The sequence below is a fragment of the Pieris brassicae genome, chromosome 8, assembly GCF_905147105.1.
Source record: "Pieris brassicae chromosome 8, ilPieBrab1.1, whole genome shotgun sequence".
NCBI classification, from domain to species: Eukaryota; Metazoa; Arthropoda; class Insecta; order Lepidoptera; family Pieridae; genus Pieris; species Pieris brassicae.
In genome coordinates, this window is record NC_059672.1 from 20,547,673 (window position 1) to 20,566,512 (window position 18,840).

Sequence of the window (18,840 nt, forward strand, 5' to 3'; positions counted from 1 at the left end):
ACTTACTGATTACTCCATCTTGGCACATGGACAGAAGTAAACATTTGCGCGATGTGATTACTAGATGTACTCTTTGGTAAAATTTAAAAGAAAATTAATACGTGGTGTAGGTAAGTTTAAACGTAGGGATGTGAAAGCAATTTAAACTTCGGCCGACAGAAGCGGAGTCCGGATGCTCCTAAAGCATTTCCTGTGTGATACTAATGCATATAGCCGATCCGAATTACAGAGTGTATCTACAACGATTTAGTTATGTTGGGAGCTGTAATGAAATAAACTTTTTAAACGTTACAGATTTTCCCTTAATACATATTACAAATGGAATTGGAATTGTATGAATGGGTATCATTTCTATCTCATTTAATGACAAAGTTTGGTCGGCAAGTTATTAGAAAAAAAAATGTGAGCCGTCACGGGACGCCTGGCAGATGTGAAACATCGACATTATTTTGTAAAAGTAATATGCAGAAAAGAACATATTGTGATAGGAACTAAATATGTCATAATGATAAAATAAAATATTACGTTTTTTTTTTCAGATATCGATGACTATTTATTGAATAAACATTTATTTTCATTAAATACAAAAATTTACGAATTTATTTCAAATCGTGACTACTTAAATCGTTTAATCGGTGACTTTTGTGTCAGCGGTTTTACGTGCGGCTAGATGTTTCACATCAAAAATACAACATATATAGAAAATAAGGAATATTGGCAGATGACAATTTAACATGACATTTCATCGAAACTCCATACGAAATTCTGAAACAATTATGAAATCGATTAATTTCTAAGTAAAACTATTTATCCATCCTTAACAGTATTGCGTTCAACAACAAATACTTCGTAATACAAATTTGGGATCTTTTCGACCTGTTTAATTCTGAAATTGATTTTTTTAATTTAAAAGATTTCGCTTTCGGCAACGTCAAAGTTATAATGAGATACTTTATTTTATATTCCTTCCAATTTATTAAGAAGACCTAAGAAGTTAATACTCTTTGATGAAAAAATTTATACAGATGGTTTTGACATGAAGTTGTTGATATAAATTAGGTGACATTTCTGTGTATGTGTCTGCACAATGTATACACAATTTTGCTGTAGAGCTTGGCGCAGTTTTAAAAACTCTCAAAACAGTTTTCTCAAAATATGGTTAATGTCAACACAAAACTATTATACTTATGTCAAAACAAAGTTATCCATAACGCTAAACTCTGATTATGGCCAATAAATTATTAGTATTAGTAATAATATATGAGGTTAGACGACAACTATGTAACTTTGATGTTTTGGAATATTAAACATAGTTCCATTTAAATTTTGATCCATTAGCTTAAGAGTATTAACACCTTCAAGGACCTTAACTTCAAACGTTATGTCATTAAATGTCTATTATTAAAGAAGGAATTTGATCTGTGGTCACGGCAGTGCGTCCGCCAAGACGAGCAAAAAGCGACACGGCCATATTCTTGAACCAGTTCGGGTCATTTCCGACCCTTTTTTTTACTTGCGAAATGCATTGCACATAAACGTTTTACTACGGTTACAGAAAAGTTACGGTACGTTTCATGGGGGGGGGGGTCAAGAATCTCCAAAAATTTCGTGACGTAATACTTGACTATCTCTTGGGCGGGATGCGGTAACAGCAGAGCTTTATCCGCTTCCCGACAAGCGATACAGCTGTTGCGTCCGCCTCTCCAGGCCCATTGTGGGTTTGTGAAGATACTTGACACAGCAAGTATCCTTCACAGACCGGGGCATATAGGCTAGCTATTTGTAAACGCAAGGGAAGATCAGGTCCAGTACTTGCAGGGATGGGTCACCTTAACTTCTTTTGAACGCATGGACCCCTGCTTCCCCGCTTGGGCATTTTTTAGGTGGCCAGGTTTTAGTGACGCGCTTGCGATTTGCCATTTCCGACCCCCTATTACTTCGTTCTGGATAAAATTAGAAGCCTGCATTCGAAGTTAGTATTCGAAGAACCATACGAGTTAAGAATTATAACTAGTCAAATTTCTTAGTTTTGTCACTTACTGACTGACCGATCATCACAACTCTAAGGCACTTCTAGCTTAGACATGGAAACCAAAGTGGCCAAGTCAATGTATTTATTTGAATATATAAGACTTGTAATATTGATATGGTCAGTATATGTTGTTCGGTGAGCTATTTACATGACTAAATTGACCGACTTGTTGTTACATAGATCTGACAACTTATTACGGAGAACTACGTTGCCAATTTTGTTTTTTGCAAGTTATGTTTTTGATGGCATACTTTTTACAATACGAGTCTAACCGGGATCAGAATCGGTGATGACGGCTATTACATATATAAAAGCGTTTTAAACAAATCTAATTATAAAGGTAAGGGCATAAGTACACGGTACTAATTGCAGTGTAACGACATCAGACACAGGTGTTCTAATTGATATAATGGATCCTTCAACCTTTTGCTAATGAACCAAAAGTCATCCATAGAGTACAATATTTTTTAGAGAAAAATAAATGCTTAGAATATTAGCAACTATTTAAATAGGATGTAATTTTTTAAAAGTTAATTTTTGCTCCCCGACCAACGACGTTGCCTCAATCGTATAAAAAAGACTGCTGGAGTAAAAAGTAAACTGTAAAGTAAAAAAAAAACACAAGAACAAACTGTCTTCCCGTTAATACAGACTGTAAGTAGTGTTATTGGACACTTTCTTAAGTTAAAATCCTTAGAAGGTTAGACTTAAATTACTTTTTTAAAAGGCACTAAATTTTGTTACAAGTACTAAAACTAATAACGGGACTGAAACTGTTCGGCGTTTCATTAATTCGTTGACAATCTTTTGTACCCAATTATAAGAAGCGAGAAGCAATATTTATTCACAGTTAATAGCTATAAATTCCTACAATACGCAGTGTCCTACTAGTCCTACTTGCTTCAGCGAGACACTATAATCCCTTAAGTCGTCGGTTTGAGCGCCGATCCTTGCACCAATGGATTTTCAATAAGCGCGTCTAACACTCGCTTATTCAAGTCCAAAATCGGCGCCCTTGTTAGATCAGTAGATGTAGCTGATCACTTGGTCTATGAAATAAAAATGACTAAAGAAACGCATATATAATACGAGGCTTAGGCACATATAGGTTTACCACCACTGGATTATTATTATTACGTTTCTACAAACGCGTTTGTATACAGTATCGTATTACTATATTATGACAAAAGTTTTCTATCTTATTCTAATGCATACAACAATTAATTTATTCGTCTAACAAAGTAAATATTGATACTGTTAATTTTAAGCAAAATAAATCAGTGACGCTACCACCTATATACATCTAAACGCGCATATAGAAATAAAGTCCATTGGTGCACAGACGGGGATCGAACCTACGACCTCAGGGATGAGAAGCGCACGCCAACACTGATCTAATGTTAAATGTAACATGATATTTTGATATGATATTTCATCCGGCTTAATAAACATTAATTACGACCAATAATCTGTATGTCGGCATCAATTGGTTGTTTGCTGTGTAATTTGTGCCAGGGTTGGAAGGAAATGGAGAATGGGAATGAAACTTTAATCCTTATTACGTTAGAAATAAATATCTCATTTTTCTGATTTTTTATAGGTCAGGTCAGATCTAGTAAATAAGGTACTTGAATTTGTGGAGTTCTTTTTTAAATATAAATATTTATTTTCATTGTAGCGTAGCCTGGAGTTAAAAAAACCATCCTCCTTCGCCTCGGCCCCAGGTTTTTATATATGTTTCGTATTATTTTCTTTCAGCTCCATGTATGACACAAAACTTCGATTTTTTAGGTCTATGACGTGCCGGTTGCACCGTACGAACGAGTGTAAAAAATTATGGAAATAACCTTCAACCCAAGGATTGACGGTCGCACGCTTAAGATACTGGGCCGAAACTCTATTTTTTGGAGTCACTTCTTTTAATTCGTTAAAGTGTATTTCGTATTTAGCAACTTCCTCCACCCCTTAACCAGTTTTGCCAGCATTTGTGAGTTCCAAAACCTCTTAAAGGGACACCGGATATTGAATGGGCAATTGACTTCTGTCAATATGTGACCCTACAGATAAAATTGACTCAACGAAACCACAGAAATTACTTTTTGGCAAATGACAATTCAGCATATATAAAAAATCTAGTAAAAATAGTTGATTTTGTAATTTAAATAACGATTTTATTCGTCTTCTTTCACCAATCCTATCACAAATACAGGTTAGCGTTTGACATTTCACTTGTAGAAGCCGCGCGACTAGCTTTGACTAAAATGACAAGCATTTGGCCGGACAATATTTATTCGGCCAGAGGTTATTAAGCTTAGCTACATTTTTTATACCATAGTGGTCAAGTTTGCAAAGAAGAGTCTCATGATCAACACACTCAAACGCCTTGGACAAAGCACAGAAACTCCCAGTAAATTTTGAGTTTTCTGCCATGCATCAAATATATGCTGTAACAGAGCTATTCCAGCATCGGTAGTGGAGCGACCCTTAGGAAAACCGTAATTGTGCGTTGTGTAAAAGTCTTTTTGTATTAAAGAATGTAATTAATTGTTCTAGTATTTTTTTATCAAAAACTTTACTCACTGTTTTCAATATTGAGATGAGTCTAAAATTAGTAGGATCTCTTTGCATCTAGATTTAAATAAAGGTATTATTTTACTACGCTTCATCAAATCTTCCTTAATCAATACAATTGTTGAAAATATACGCAAGATCTGTGGCAATAATATCAATAATGTCCTTAATAATTTGTACAGAAACAACCCCACAAGTCTCCAGAATCTCTCAATTTTAAAGATTTAAAAGTTTTAACTACATTATTAGCGCTAACGTTCTTAAAATATACTTGCATTCCGGTACATAAGTTTTCCTGTTTCTCGATTTATAACATTCCAAGTAGGTTTTATTTAATTAATTGAATTCTTAATTTTCTCACGTATATGCGAAGCCTTTGTATATTTTAAGACTTTTCTAAAAGTTAATAATACAAATTTCTGACATACTCTATAAACACTGCTTTGTGATTATATTTTCTTAATGCATATAATTCATAAAGCCTATCCTACTCTTATAAATATCACTCGTCATCACACTTGATTCTTCTGTTGAACTTAAGTATTTATTGGGCAAATACTATTAAACTCATTTTATATAACAATAAACAATCTTTTGTATTGCCTCTCCGAATTATTAAGAATTTAGTTTGTTCACAATTTATTATGTAAAACTTTAGATAGATAGAGACTTTTAAATATCACAGTTCCCGTGTTTCAACCATTTAATGCACTTTTAAAATATAACTCTAAAATCTGAATCACTTGACACATGGATTATGCAGATCAGCGTGCACATGTGTGAAGATGGAAGTCTTTTTCCTAGCCTCCTGCTACGAGTTAAAGTTATTTGCCTTTGTTTTGTAATACATTTAACTGTTTTCAAAATATCTTTTAATAATGTTCATACTTATTTCCCCCTAAAAAGGAACCTGTTTGAAACCTCATCCTTTTGTTAAATGCGTGAGTAATTCACGGGAAAGAAAAAAATATAAATGTAATTTTAATTTTATCACATATTATTATAAATGTAGACTAAGATATCGGTTTGTGCTAGTGACAGACAATACGCTAACTACGAAAAGTTTGGTATAGTTTGAAAATTTGAGGTTAACAATTGAAATAGTTCACTATTACTAAACTATTATCAATGCCTTTCTCAGAAATAATAAAAAATTCATTATAAAACAGATTACCAGGAATATCGGACGAATATTGGTTGAAAAGATACAACTAAAAATATATCCAATAACGTGGGTATCAAAGGGCCAGGTTCGCAGTAACCCAAAAGAAAAATGTAATATTTTTTTAGTGATATATTATGGATGGAAATTTTAGTTTATAATTTTCGCAGCTCGTTTCAAATATATATATCCGTTTTCTATTGTATTCGAGTGATTTTTTAAGAATAAATAAAAACGGCTTACGGAAACAAAGACACTGCTATGTTCATGGGTAACACTGAAAATGTTTAGAACCGGCCAGTTAGAAACATTGCTAATTAAAACTTTTTTGTATTTCAATTTTAGAACTCTTTGGTAATGTAGTACATTCATTTGTCATTTGTTTTTGTGAGTTGGCGGCAAATCTAAAACTATTGTTAGTTGTTACACGTGAAAATGAACCGAACGCAAGAACTTTTTTTGGTCAATGATTTATTATGCAACAATTCGGAAAATAACAAAAAGTCTGTATCACGTGTATTCGGCGGTAAATACATAAGATTCTGCCTTTGCTTGGCTCTCCAATTGCTTTAGAACTTCAAATCTAAAATCCCCGAACGGGTCTCTCAAGTCTGCTGCTTTACGAAAGGCAGAATACGAAACCCGTATCACCTCGACGCCCGTCTCTCCATTATCCATAACTGGGCGTTTTAAAAGCTGTTTTTGGCGCGTACCACCGCTATGAGGAACGGGCTGCCAACTGAAGTATTTCCGAACCAATTCGACTTAGGGTCCTTTAAGAAAAGAGCGTTCCATTTCCTAAAAGGCCGGCAACGCACTTGAGAGCCTCCTGGCAATCACCATGGGCGGCGGTATCACTTCACATCATTATAACAATCTAATAAACAACTCTATAAGCTTTTATAAAAGGTAAATGTTGTACTATTTTTAATTATTGTATTGAGAATTGATTATAGGGTGACAATATAACACATTAACGTATGTTATTAAACGGTTACTCGACAAAATAGTTTAATGAAATTCTAAAATGACTCGTCACCCTCGTATCATTATCGTTTTGGCATCTAATACACAATATTACTTCCAGACATTTATGCGCCTAGCTATCACCATTATTATCATTATTTTCTCTTTGTCAATGCAATAGATACAAAAATATATTTCGCGTTTCGAGACTTTATACAAACCAACATAATCATTCGTTAAACGATGTATATTGAGTAAATCATTCATCTTTCTGGCATTTATTTAATCTGTTTCGGCCATCTGGCTTGATTGGAGATAAATTGATTGGACATTGATAGATGTCAGTGTACAGATGCTGATTTAAAACCGACACTATAGTGATAGCGGTGGGAGTAGCGGAAATAATAGCGATAATAGCGTTTATAAGCCTCATTTAATGATTTTTCATAGATTCATTATTTTAAATAAATTATATAATCTACGACAAACTGAAAAAAAACGTTAATATTTTTCATATGTATGTACAACTTCTTAATTCCATTCCATAAACTATAAATACGGAATGAAAGGGATTGTATAAGAACATCAATATTTATGATGAATATAATAGTAACTCCATTGCAGAATCTAAATTGTATTATCAGCTAAAAAAAAAGCCTAATAATAATTCAGTTAACGCCACATCATAAAATATGTTTGGTGTTTAGTGTAAATTGTCATTTTCTATTACAATAAGGCTATTGGGCGAGTAACTAACAATCCTATTATCAGATTTTACCTTGTACTTTATTGGTTTTAATTACTGGCATGACTGAGATTTTCAACAACTACTCAACTGTTTTTTTCATTTACAAAGGCTTGCCAACGCTCGGCACACTGATACAGTGCAACATAAAGAAATACAATAGGAGATTCAATGTGAAAAGCACAAGGCAAACATAACAAACATGAAAAGACAAAACATCGATTATTATAAAAACTAAAGTTGATTTCAAAGTGGGAGCACCTATGGATATTCAGAACTAGCTTGTTTGCTGCAAAAGCTGAATATCGATGCATTTGGGCCAAAACGCGTTCTTCTGAAAATAGGGACAAATGGGATGAAAGGATGGCCAGGGTATCTAGAGGGTACACGAAAATTGAATTCGGGTTTAAGATTGGGGCAATCAACCTAAATCTACTAGGTATTATATAATTATGATAACGCTTCATCTACATGCCCCATCAAAGAGTGATCAATCATATCATCGAACGACATATACACTATTTTAGCCGATCATTGCATCTACATTTCTTAAAAACTTCGATACAGAGGAATTCAAAGCTCACAGTTTAACTTATCCTACAAAGTTTTTCAATCAATACTAAACAGATTTGTTATCGAAAGTAGAATGAATGTGATAGGAACAGGGAGTTTGGTAAAAAGTTTCCTTTTCCCTATGTATCTTAATATTACCTGTCTTCCGATGTAACTTTTTTCGTCAGATTTATTGATATACACTATAAGTTATATCAGGACAAACTGAGGTGTCTTGGCTCTTATTAACAAGAATTTTTGTAATTTTCGATTCCAGGGGGGAAAATTGAGATTGAAAATCTAGGGAGCTATCTTAAATGTGAATATAACAAGCTTACCACCTATTGTAATATATTGAACTATTATTACAAGTGGGTCTTTGGTATCTGCCTACCCCTTTGGTAAACAGGTGTGGCTTGAAAAAAGAAATATATTCATTTTAAACTAATAAGAAGAATACAATTACAGGTCACCTATTAACATGGAATAATTGATATGGATATTGTAATAATAGGCTTTATACGTCTTTAAGTAACTTTACTTTTCAGGCTATTGCAGTTTCAGAACTCATCAAATAAGCCTTTTACGAGAGTCAGCCTCGACGAACGCTATTGCATAATTTTATCGTAAATTATATACATCAACCTGTTGATACATTTTTATGACTATTACTAAGTTAAGTAACTATATAAATAAAATAAAAAAATAACAAACTACGTGCCTACAAAGTACACTGTATATCAGAAATTAAATTTCTTTGGCAGAAAAAGGGTTTTTTGAAGTGAAACTTCTTTAGGTGCATGAGGGTAATTTTTTTACGGATGAAACGCAATAATAATAATATTAGCGTCACGAGACCGATTGAAAGAGAGAGAGAGAGTCAGGGAGATCGAGAAAAAATACACGCTATTGGTTGATGTATTCGTTTAGTTGTTACATATCATCATGATGAACTTTTGATGGCAATTCTGTTGTATAACGTCTTGTGCAGTAAACTCAGATTTTTTTATTTATTTATATTATCATTAGCACCTATAGTACAGTGTGTAACAGTGTGAACATAGATATACAAATACATGGAGTGGAGGTGGAGTTATATATAACATACAAAGAAGTTTCACTTCTGACATGTATACACTCACTCTCACACTCTTTTACATTTTTTAAAGAAAATATTTTTTTTACTTTTTTTTCTATACTAAGTAATATCTAATTGTTATGCAAGAACTTTATTAATACGTATATATTATATATAAATGTAGGACCTCCGTATCGTAAGTTTAAGTGTTGGCTGAATCGGTTTATCAATGGCAATTCATTTCCTACATTGGATTCGGAAATCTAGTTTAAATCTTTTTAATTCTTATTTATTCATAATATCATTACAGTTGGAGAGAAAATGAATGTTCTTTAAGGGAAAATATATCAACATAAATTGTCTATAATGACAGAAAATAATAATAATTACGAAAACGTGGTAATTTTGTTAGAAATATTTAGATTTAGGGTAACCTTAACGTAAACTTTGTGAAAATTAATATTCAAAGTTAATTCTCGAATAATGAGGAAGCTTAACTTGTTTAAAAGTTTATTATTATGCTACATATCTCAAGTAGAGGTTAGAATGCTTTATAAATTCAAAATGGAAGTTATTTATTTAAAGCCGCGCCAACAAGGCCACACAACAGAAAACAGAAAATAAGAAAGATAAATTTATTACCCATTTGTGGCCTCGGTTAATGGGCGGGACGGCATACAGATATAACCCAATACCGTAAATCTGCTAGTCTATTCTTCGCTGCTTGATTTCAGTACTTATATGCACTACTATACTATAACTATACGGAACGGGTACGTCACCCGTTCCGTAGATACTAGATATTCGATATTAGTTTTGAACTTCCTTTGAAATAAACAAAGGCGAATCCAAATTGTGCTTATAAATTAGTGTCTATTAAAATCCTAATAATTACGTTTTTTTTAAATACAGAACTGGACAGATGTTGGGCAAATTCATAAAGGTACACTTACGAACGTAAAAACAGAAATGTATATAAAATGCTTCTAATTTTACATTTACAAGGGCGTAGTAAGGAAGAGAAGAACTGGCAATAAACTCTCCGTATTTTTTTTAAATCGCCAAGTTTTTGTTATTCACAACGTTTATAAGGACCTGCAAACATTGCACCATGTTCCATATAACATCTTAAGTAATTAGTAATAATAAAATAACCACACATACCATAACCCAACAAAACGCAAAGGCAAATCACCAAAGCTTCAAAGCAGACTGGGACGGTCCATACACAATGGTCACGAAGATTAATAATGTTACTTACCGAATCAAGAAAATGAGTGGTTTAAGGTTCCGAGTGTGTTCCAGAGTGGTTAGATGTTAGTTTGCTGATAATATAGGTGTTGAGAAGAACTATATTACTATAGATATTGTCAATACATGTTGCCGTGGTGGCTGTTATCCTAGTAGGTACAATAAAAGATCAAGTAATTGTATGATTTAAAGAGAGTTTACTTCAACTAGAGTTTTCAAGCAAATTTTCATAAAAGGACTTTGGCAATTTGAACAGAACCTGGTCTAACATTTTTTTGAAGCTATCATATTGAGCTGAAGGAGGGCTATACAAACTAACAATGATAAATTAATCCAGTTCCACACACGATACTTCAATAAGGCGTTCCAAAGAGAGGTTCACTATGTACTTCCTTTGTTTAAATTTTAATTTTGTACTAAGCAAAATTAATGATTGCTCATGGCGGTGGCCCGCGTATTGCATTTCCTCTGCAGAACGAACTACTGATCTGACGCCTACAAAAATTGAACACAAATTCACCATTTTTTAACCAGTGTTCTGTAATACCTAATACCACGTACATAATATGTCAACATTTTCACAGCTCATGTTTTTGAGCTCAATTTCTTGTAGTTTACGTTTCATTCCTTGTATATTTTGGTGAACCAGATTGATAGTATTGTTCTTCAATTGACTTATCTTACTTACAAATTTTAGGGCAGAGAGACTCTCTGTTGTCTTAGTATCTAATTTAAATTGGAAATACTATCTCTCTTAGTCTTACTAACTGAAACCTGCTCAATAGAAGCAAGGTGGTATGGTGGTCTAGCCAAATTTTGGCTGTTATAAATAATAAATATGATATATGTAGGTAGAATATATCTTTCCTTTATCAAAAAGTAATTATTACAACTAATTTCCCTATTGGTATCAATTAGCGTAAAGTTTTTACTATACAATATAAATGTATGCATTGTATGATTTAAAATATGTCTCACATTAAGAAAAACACTTTTTGAGCGGATTGAAGCTATGTATTATTATTAAAAACTTATAATTATTTACATAATTCTAAATTTTATTTTTTTTCCCGACGATTTGCGTACTTTTCAGCGTGCGTGGCCACCGTGAGTTTTTTTTAATAATAATACATAGCTTCAATCCGTTCAAAAAGTGTTTTTCTTAATGTGTAAAAGCTATGTTAACAAAAGACAATTCTATGTCTCACATTATTTTGATGCTGTGCTTTTTCTATAACGGAATGTAAACACGCACACAAAAACCAGCACAATTTTTCATTGTAGTTAATAAGTAAATTTTCAGTTTTACTGGAAGAATCGACTCTGTACAATATATCTAAAATTAGCATTTGGGTAACAGCTGTTTATAAGATTTTGTTTCTTATTTAAAAATTGGCTCATTGTTTTGCTTATTTGATTACAGTAAATTACATTTAATTTTGTTAATTTTGGCATTGAAATATTATTATTATCCAAACTCAAAGCATTGTCCTGCATGTGTGGAGATCTCAATAAGATCTTCCATAGCAGTCGAGTATTTAGAGACCATGCTTTGTGACTCCTGTAGTTTTGATACCATGGAATCTGCTATATTTTGAAGTTCGCAGATCTCCATTTTGTGTCAAATTCATATTTAATCCTACTATTTTCGAGTTTAATTAAGTGTATGTAAATATTAGTTTTATCTAGTGTTTTAGTTATAAATTTATTGATTTTAATGTACTTTTTATTCTTTTTACTCCACATCCCTTAATATTTTCATATGCTGTAGAGGAATTTGATTCTGAAAGATTTCCAACTAAGTCTTTAAAAAGGTCTTAAGGAGATGCCAATTTAATCGCCGCTTAAATTACCCCATATTATTATGTCTAGGGAAGATGAAAAAGGTCAAGGACTTCCGTGCAGTGCACCTGGGGAGGACAACAACGAAAGGGTGAAACTCTAGCATGCTTCTAGATGAACGTTGTTTGATAGGGGTTGACGGTATTAGATTATGTAACGTTAAAGTCATCATCGGCACGTCAAAAGTTGAAAAACAAATGTTTGCAGCAAACTCGCTTATCACGCTACAAGATCTTCAAAGATTATGGTAATACTATAAATTTATATTAGTTACATCTGTGACCTCTATCTAGTTAATGACTCACCCCGAACCCAGAATGTACATTGGTTTTTTGCGAACGGATAGTTCGGCAACTTCAAGTACGAAATAAAAAAATGCCCTGCACGACCACTTACAAAGTAAAATTACACACATGTCTGTAATAAGACTTTATTATACTTATATTAGACTTCCGTGTTGCGACAGAGTTATAAGTAGATTAAGAAAAATAATCTCTAATAAATACAATTTGTTTCATGTTTAGGCACTAATCTCTTTTGGTTATTGTTGCCAGACTGAATGACTTGTGTGTTGTAAATCCTTTTGAATCACTGGCAACGATCCAACTTAACAATACGAGGGAAGAAGCGTGCCCGCATTTCCACTTGTAATGACTAAATGAAATATGTTAACATATATTTTCTTCGCTATTAAAGTAATAGTAGATCCTTCGCGTTTGTTTCGCGATGTACATCCGCTGTTCGACCCTACGATCTCAGGGATGAAAGTCGAACAGCGAAGTTACTTTCACAAGTAGTAAATTTTACTCCCATACGACTTTAACTTTGTAAGTAGCCGAAAGACCTGGCCACCATGACGACATAAAATATATCTACAACATGTATCCATTTCGAGGAATTTAATGTAAAAACCGCCAAACGCTGTCAGCTTCGTAGGTAGGTACACTGCCGTACATTTTAAATGTGTTTTAGTTATCTTTTTATATTTAAATATTATTACTACTATGTAGCTTTTGATGTAACTGAGGTTGACAATATTGTAAACATTTGTGTGTTTTCATTTTACCTATGTTCTCTTATAACTGTTTTATACAGAATAAATTCTTTATAGAGAAGATTGAAAATGCAACATCTAAAACAATTAAACTAGGGAGGTTTTGCAAATTGAATCGCAGTTTTATTGTAAGCTAGCACTTTTATAATACTTTAAAAATCCTTCTTATATACTTTTACACGTATATTTGCAGGACACAATGTTGGTTTTTCAGAAGCTAATAAAATTTTATAACGAGCAGCATAATTAAATGTCCACGCTAACCACGAAATGTGGTAGGTTGGATATGTAATCAATGTTTGATTCACCTGGAATCGAACCAAGGACAATTAACGATTATTCCACTAAAGCCCTGCCGCCTTAAATACAATTTTTATTGTTTTAAAATCTAAGATCAAAAAATCATTTAAACTGTTTTATTAAGTATTGTTTTACAAACAAGGAAAATAAATATGCGTGTGCAATTATTAAACGAGTTACATTATAAATGCACAGATATGCAACTATGCAGCTATAGTAAATGCAAATGATATCACAGGACTGTACATCATAGTATAGAAAAAGAAAAACATATTTTTATATGTTTTTATAAATAATGATTTATGACATCTGTACCACAAAGAACGGTTCGGTGGCTGTCGATACACAATCTTATACTAGAATAATAAGTCCTGAGTACATACCTCGTTACAACATCTTCTTACCAGGAAGAAAGGCACATGATATTATCAGCCGTAAGGATTTGGAGAAATTCTATTTGTTTGGGAACAAAGAGAGGTTAGACTGATGCTGATACCTTACGTGTCATAAGTAATACCAAATCTTCAGATGTGCTCAATTTTGGGCCTGATGACGTGTACTAGACATAGGATGCTGTCCTAATTATCAGTACAGACCAGTTCCTGTGAGGTTAGGTCACAATTAAAAGGATTTTTCAATTGGGATCTTCGTCTTCAGAGAATATAAAAGAATCCGATATTAACCCTTCTCCTCTTGTTACGATTAAAAAGTAAAAAAGCTTCTAACATTGTAAAGTAAATTATCACTATAACTATGAGTCATTCCGACAAAAGACTTGACAACAACACAAACTCGATTTCGAAATAAAAACAATAAAATATTTTTTTCGCTTCTGTGTTATCTCTCTCTCTTAGCAAGGATTCTCTAGAAGACATTGTTAAAATACCCGAAATATTGAATTTTCAAAACAAAACCGAAAATTTCTAAGAACATACTTGTTGGGGGAAAATTTTCCAGTACATTAAATTGCAACATACCTGAACCAAGAAACCCTCAATCTATTGTTAAACTTTAATTGCGTTTTAACTGGAAAATTATTGCCACAACTATGCCTTAAGCATCGGGAGAACAAATAAGTTTTCCTCAATAAAACAAACCAGTATCACGTGCTTTGAGTATAAATTCCATGGTAAAACCCACGTGCTCGAACCCATGAGCTTTTTCGTATATATACTCCTTGCGTCTGCATCAGACCATCATTCTCCAAACAACATTGAAGGTGACAAGTTTAATCTATTAAAATGAAATTGTTCAGTTTTCTCACTTTTGTGCTGGCGGTGATTGTCTTGTTCGCGGGACTCACTGATGCAAACCCCAAAGTCAACGTGAACGCAATTAGAAAAGGCGGTAGTGCTATAGTAAGTAATTACTTAACGTAACTATGAGCAATAAATGCATGTTCGTTATCGATGTTTATTTTCATTAAAATATCGTACAGATAAATATAGTGATTATGAAATAAATTGTTCCAGGAATAGATAATTATCGAATCAAACTATCTGTCAAGTACGACGTAATATTTTTTTAACAAACTATCTTAAGGAGTTTTATTTATATTTTTTATATTTACAGAGAAAAGGTCTCGGAGTCGTTGGAGCAGCAGGCACAGCACATGAAGTGTACGAACATGTAAAAAATAGAAGACAAGGCTAATTTAACATTCTCTTAAATAACAATTTTGTTTATAAGACACTGATATGGGTACAAAATAAAATATTTTAATACAAACAGCTTTTTATTCATTAATTTTAATTATTGTGCATTTATGTATAATTAAATTTGCCAGTCATTAATTAAAACTGACTGTCACCCAATATTTTACTTAATGAAACATTATTCCCACATTTTCTAGTTGATATACATAATTCATAGGTTTTTAATATTTTTAATTTAATTTTCGATGCGTTCACCGAACTGACTAATGCGCATTTTTTGCACTTTTATAACTAAAAAAATATATTCCTTTAGTATCCGTCACAAAATAAGATTTCATATAAGAAAACTGTACATTAAGTAATGACAGGTATATATGTTAAATTTTTCGGTCCTGTTGTTGACGATCGTATACTACGCCTTCCCGGAATGAGACTTTTCCTGCATTGATTGATTTAATATAAAATGTACCACTTTTTTAAATTGTATTTTTCCATGTACACACAAATTAGGTCAGTTACAGTATTTTATTACTTTTATTTTCTTAAGAATGTCAATATTTAGGGCATTAAATTGCTAGCTGAGCTTATTCTGCACCTTGGTGCAATATTTTAACTTTCAGTTAACAGTATCAATCCCGTTTACGGAAAAAGATCAAAGGTAAAAAAATGAGTTTTTCGTGATTTTCAGCAAATAAAATTATCTATAAAAATGAACGAATATTTTTTTCCTACGAGCCATCGTTTCTGAGATATAACGATTCAAAAAGTTGTTATCGTCATACTATGCATGAGTACGTATATACATCTTTAGAGTAGTTATATATCATATGTTGAAATATTTTTCGTTTTATATGTTTCGTTATGGCAAGGCAAGATCTACTTTATGCTTGACATATCGATTTTATGATCTGAGACGTGCCAGTTTCCTTAACGAACCAGAAACTGCACTGAATTGGGAAAATATAAGATATATAGATGCATACACTGATTTATAAGTACCTAATTTTTATCCTCTAGATACAATATAAAAAGTAATTTTATCCATTCGTATGAAAGCTTTTATTGGCTTGGTTCGTTATAAACTTTTAAATTATAATGAAAATCCTATCTTAATGTAGGTTAAATTTTCGTATCCGTTTCATAAAATTAATTTGCAAATATATTTTATTACTAATTTTTTTAGTCAATGCATCAAAGTTATGTTTACAGTTGATAATAAAATCCTATGTATTCAGCCCTGGAGGCTTAGACAAGTTGCCTTAACAGAAATGTCGACAAATTTTCATACATACGGTACTGTTAAAGCATCTTGACTAAGCTGTACTTAGTTAGATTCCTGAGTATACAATAATTATTCTGATTTAGATTCAAGAGTGAATGAAAACTGTGCTAAGCATTATCAGTAGACTAGAAGCACATGCTGTTCCTAGTTTTAGCATAAATTCATTACGTTTACAAAAGATTTAACATCTGATCGCATTACGTTAACAGTAATTTGAATAATTCCCATTTCGATGGTGATGATCTTAATACGTTGGGACACAATACTCCTTAGTATGTCTCTGTCTTAGGATGTCTCTAATGATTATTAGCACTTTAAAAACTCATTTATCGAGTGTCTAACGTGTTTTTACGACCCTTCAGATTTATTATCATTTTTATCACTGGTAAAATACTTAAAATTTTGCTTAACACGTAATAGTTTGGCGACATGGTTCCGAGAAGATTTTATGATGAAACTTAATTGTGCGATTGCTATAACCCGTTTTATATAATACAGTACATGTTAAGGATTATTTATAACTAAGACAGGCTGGTTTGTTTATGTTGTTTTTCTTCACTGTGCTAATTGCGCTCAGAGAATAAAAATTATTTGTATACCACCTTTGAATGGATGTTATTTTTTTGTATGTTTATTATATATAACTATAGTAATACGTAAGAGCTAAAAATGCAACAGCATGAAAGTTATAAATATTATATACGTTCCCGTCCAGCCCCACATAGGCGAAGTTCGTTCCACCCACTGCTGTTGTCTCCTCCACTAATATCGTAGACCAAGTGGCGTCTGGTGTGTTTTTTTTTATAAAAACGAGCAGGAGGCTCACCAGATGTTAAGTGATACCGCCGCCCATGGACACTCTCAATGCCAGAGGGCTCGCGACTGCGTGGCCGGCCTTTTAAGAATAGGTACGCTCCTTTCTTGAAGGACGTTTAGTCGAATTGAATCGGAAATACTTCAGTGGGCAGCTGGTTCCACATAGCGGTCGTAAGATTTTTGAACCAATTATAAACTAATGTATTCTAAAAATTTTAACAACAAGCTAACATAACATAATAGCGCACAACAAGAAAAATAGAACATAACACAAAGAAAAAAAAACTACACTTACTTGAAGTAATAACATATCAAATTGAACAAGTATCCAATACCAGCTAATGTCATCTTACTTGCGCAAATATATGTAGTTATAAAAAAAACAGTAAATAATATTAATTATTTATTTTATGAGCTTTAGGATCAGTATTATGCTGTTTGGAGTGTTTTCCGTTGTGAATAGCTTGTTGTAAAATACTCGCTGCTGCTGCTCCCTGGAAGAATGTATCCTGTAAAAAATATAGCTTTTTGAAAGTAACTCTAGATTATTTGAATAACTTCTTATTAATACAATATTTTTAATAGAACCATGCATCTCTGATATTGATGGGTTACGGTCTTAGGATCAATACCCTAATTATTTATTTTGCGTTAACACACTATTGACATGAAGTATGAAAATGACCACAGTATGGTTTGACCATGCAGTATGAGGTATACTGCATGGTCATTTTGGGCTTATCGGACTTCTTTGTCAACTTACCAATCCATTTTTAATCTTAGTAGTCCAAGGCTTTTTCGTTGTTGTACGAGCTGGATCTATTCCAGGAACCAAAAGCGTGCCACCAAAAACATCTTTAAAAGACAATGCTAGCAAAGCAAATATAACAAAATACTTCATTTCGTCGCGACTAAATTAAAAATGAGGAAAACACAGAAGCCACAAGCCTTTTATAACCGGAAAATCTAGCTTTATTGTTTGTATTCTCAAAGAATGATAAACCCCGGCTCGGCTCATGCATCAATTTTAAGTGACAAACATTTTGAAGTTTCTTTTCAACTCACTTCCCGTCCCTATTCGCTTAGCTCCTTCTTTATCATCCTTTAAATTTTTTCTGTACAAACATTACCTGTCCACATCGCATCCCTAACTTTCTTTCCAACTACTAACTGACGTGAGACTTATCTTAAATTATCGTCATTTTTGTGACTTTTTACTTTCTATTTTTAATGTATAATCTTTTTAGTTTAGTTTGTTTTGTTTTTTTTCGTTATTCCTGTTTAGTTTTTGTCTTAATAACTGTGTATTACATGTATTTTTGCACTACTTGCCTATCTCATGTAATTTAATACATTTTTTCTTTACTCACAGTGGTTGCCTGGAAGAGATCGCTCGAAAGCGATAAGGCCGCCAGTTGCCCTCCTTTTTTAATTATATTCAATTTTTAATATTCTGTAGTGTAACGAAGTGTTAATAATTAAATAATATAAATTAATATAAGTGTCGCAAAGCAAAATGATTAACCTCCTCTGT

At 32.7% G+C, this 18,840-nt stretch overlaps 2 long non-coding RNA genes across 2 annotated transcripts; one reads left to right on the forward strand and one right to left on the reverse strand.

The window, feature by feature from the left end:
- Positions 1-14,768: 14,768 nt before the first annotated feature.
- On the forward strand, positions 14,769-15,183 carry LOC123713322. Its single transcript, XR_006754171.1, has 2 exons — positions 14,769-14,911; positions 15,126-15,183. It is a non-coding gene; the product is annotated as an uncharacterized LOC123713322 (long non-coding RNA).
- Positions 15,184-17,696: 2,513 nt separating this feature from the next.
- On the reverse strand, positions 17,697-18,431 carry LOC123713383. Its single transcript, XR_006754175.1, has 2 exons — positions 18,070-18,431; positions 17,697-17,815 (listed from the first exon to the last, which is right to left on the reverse strand). It is a non-coding gene; the product is annotated as an uncharacterized LOC123713383 (long non-coding RNA).
- Positions 18,432-18,840: the final 409 nt, after the last annotated feature.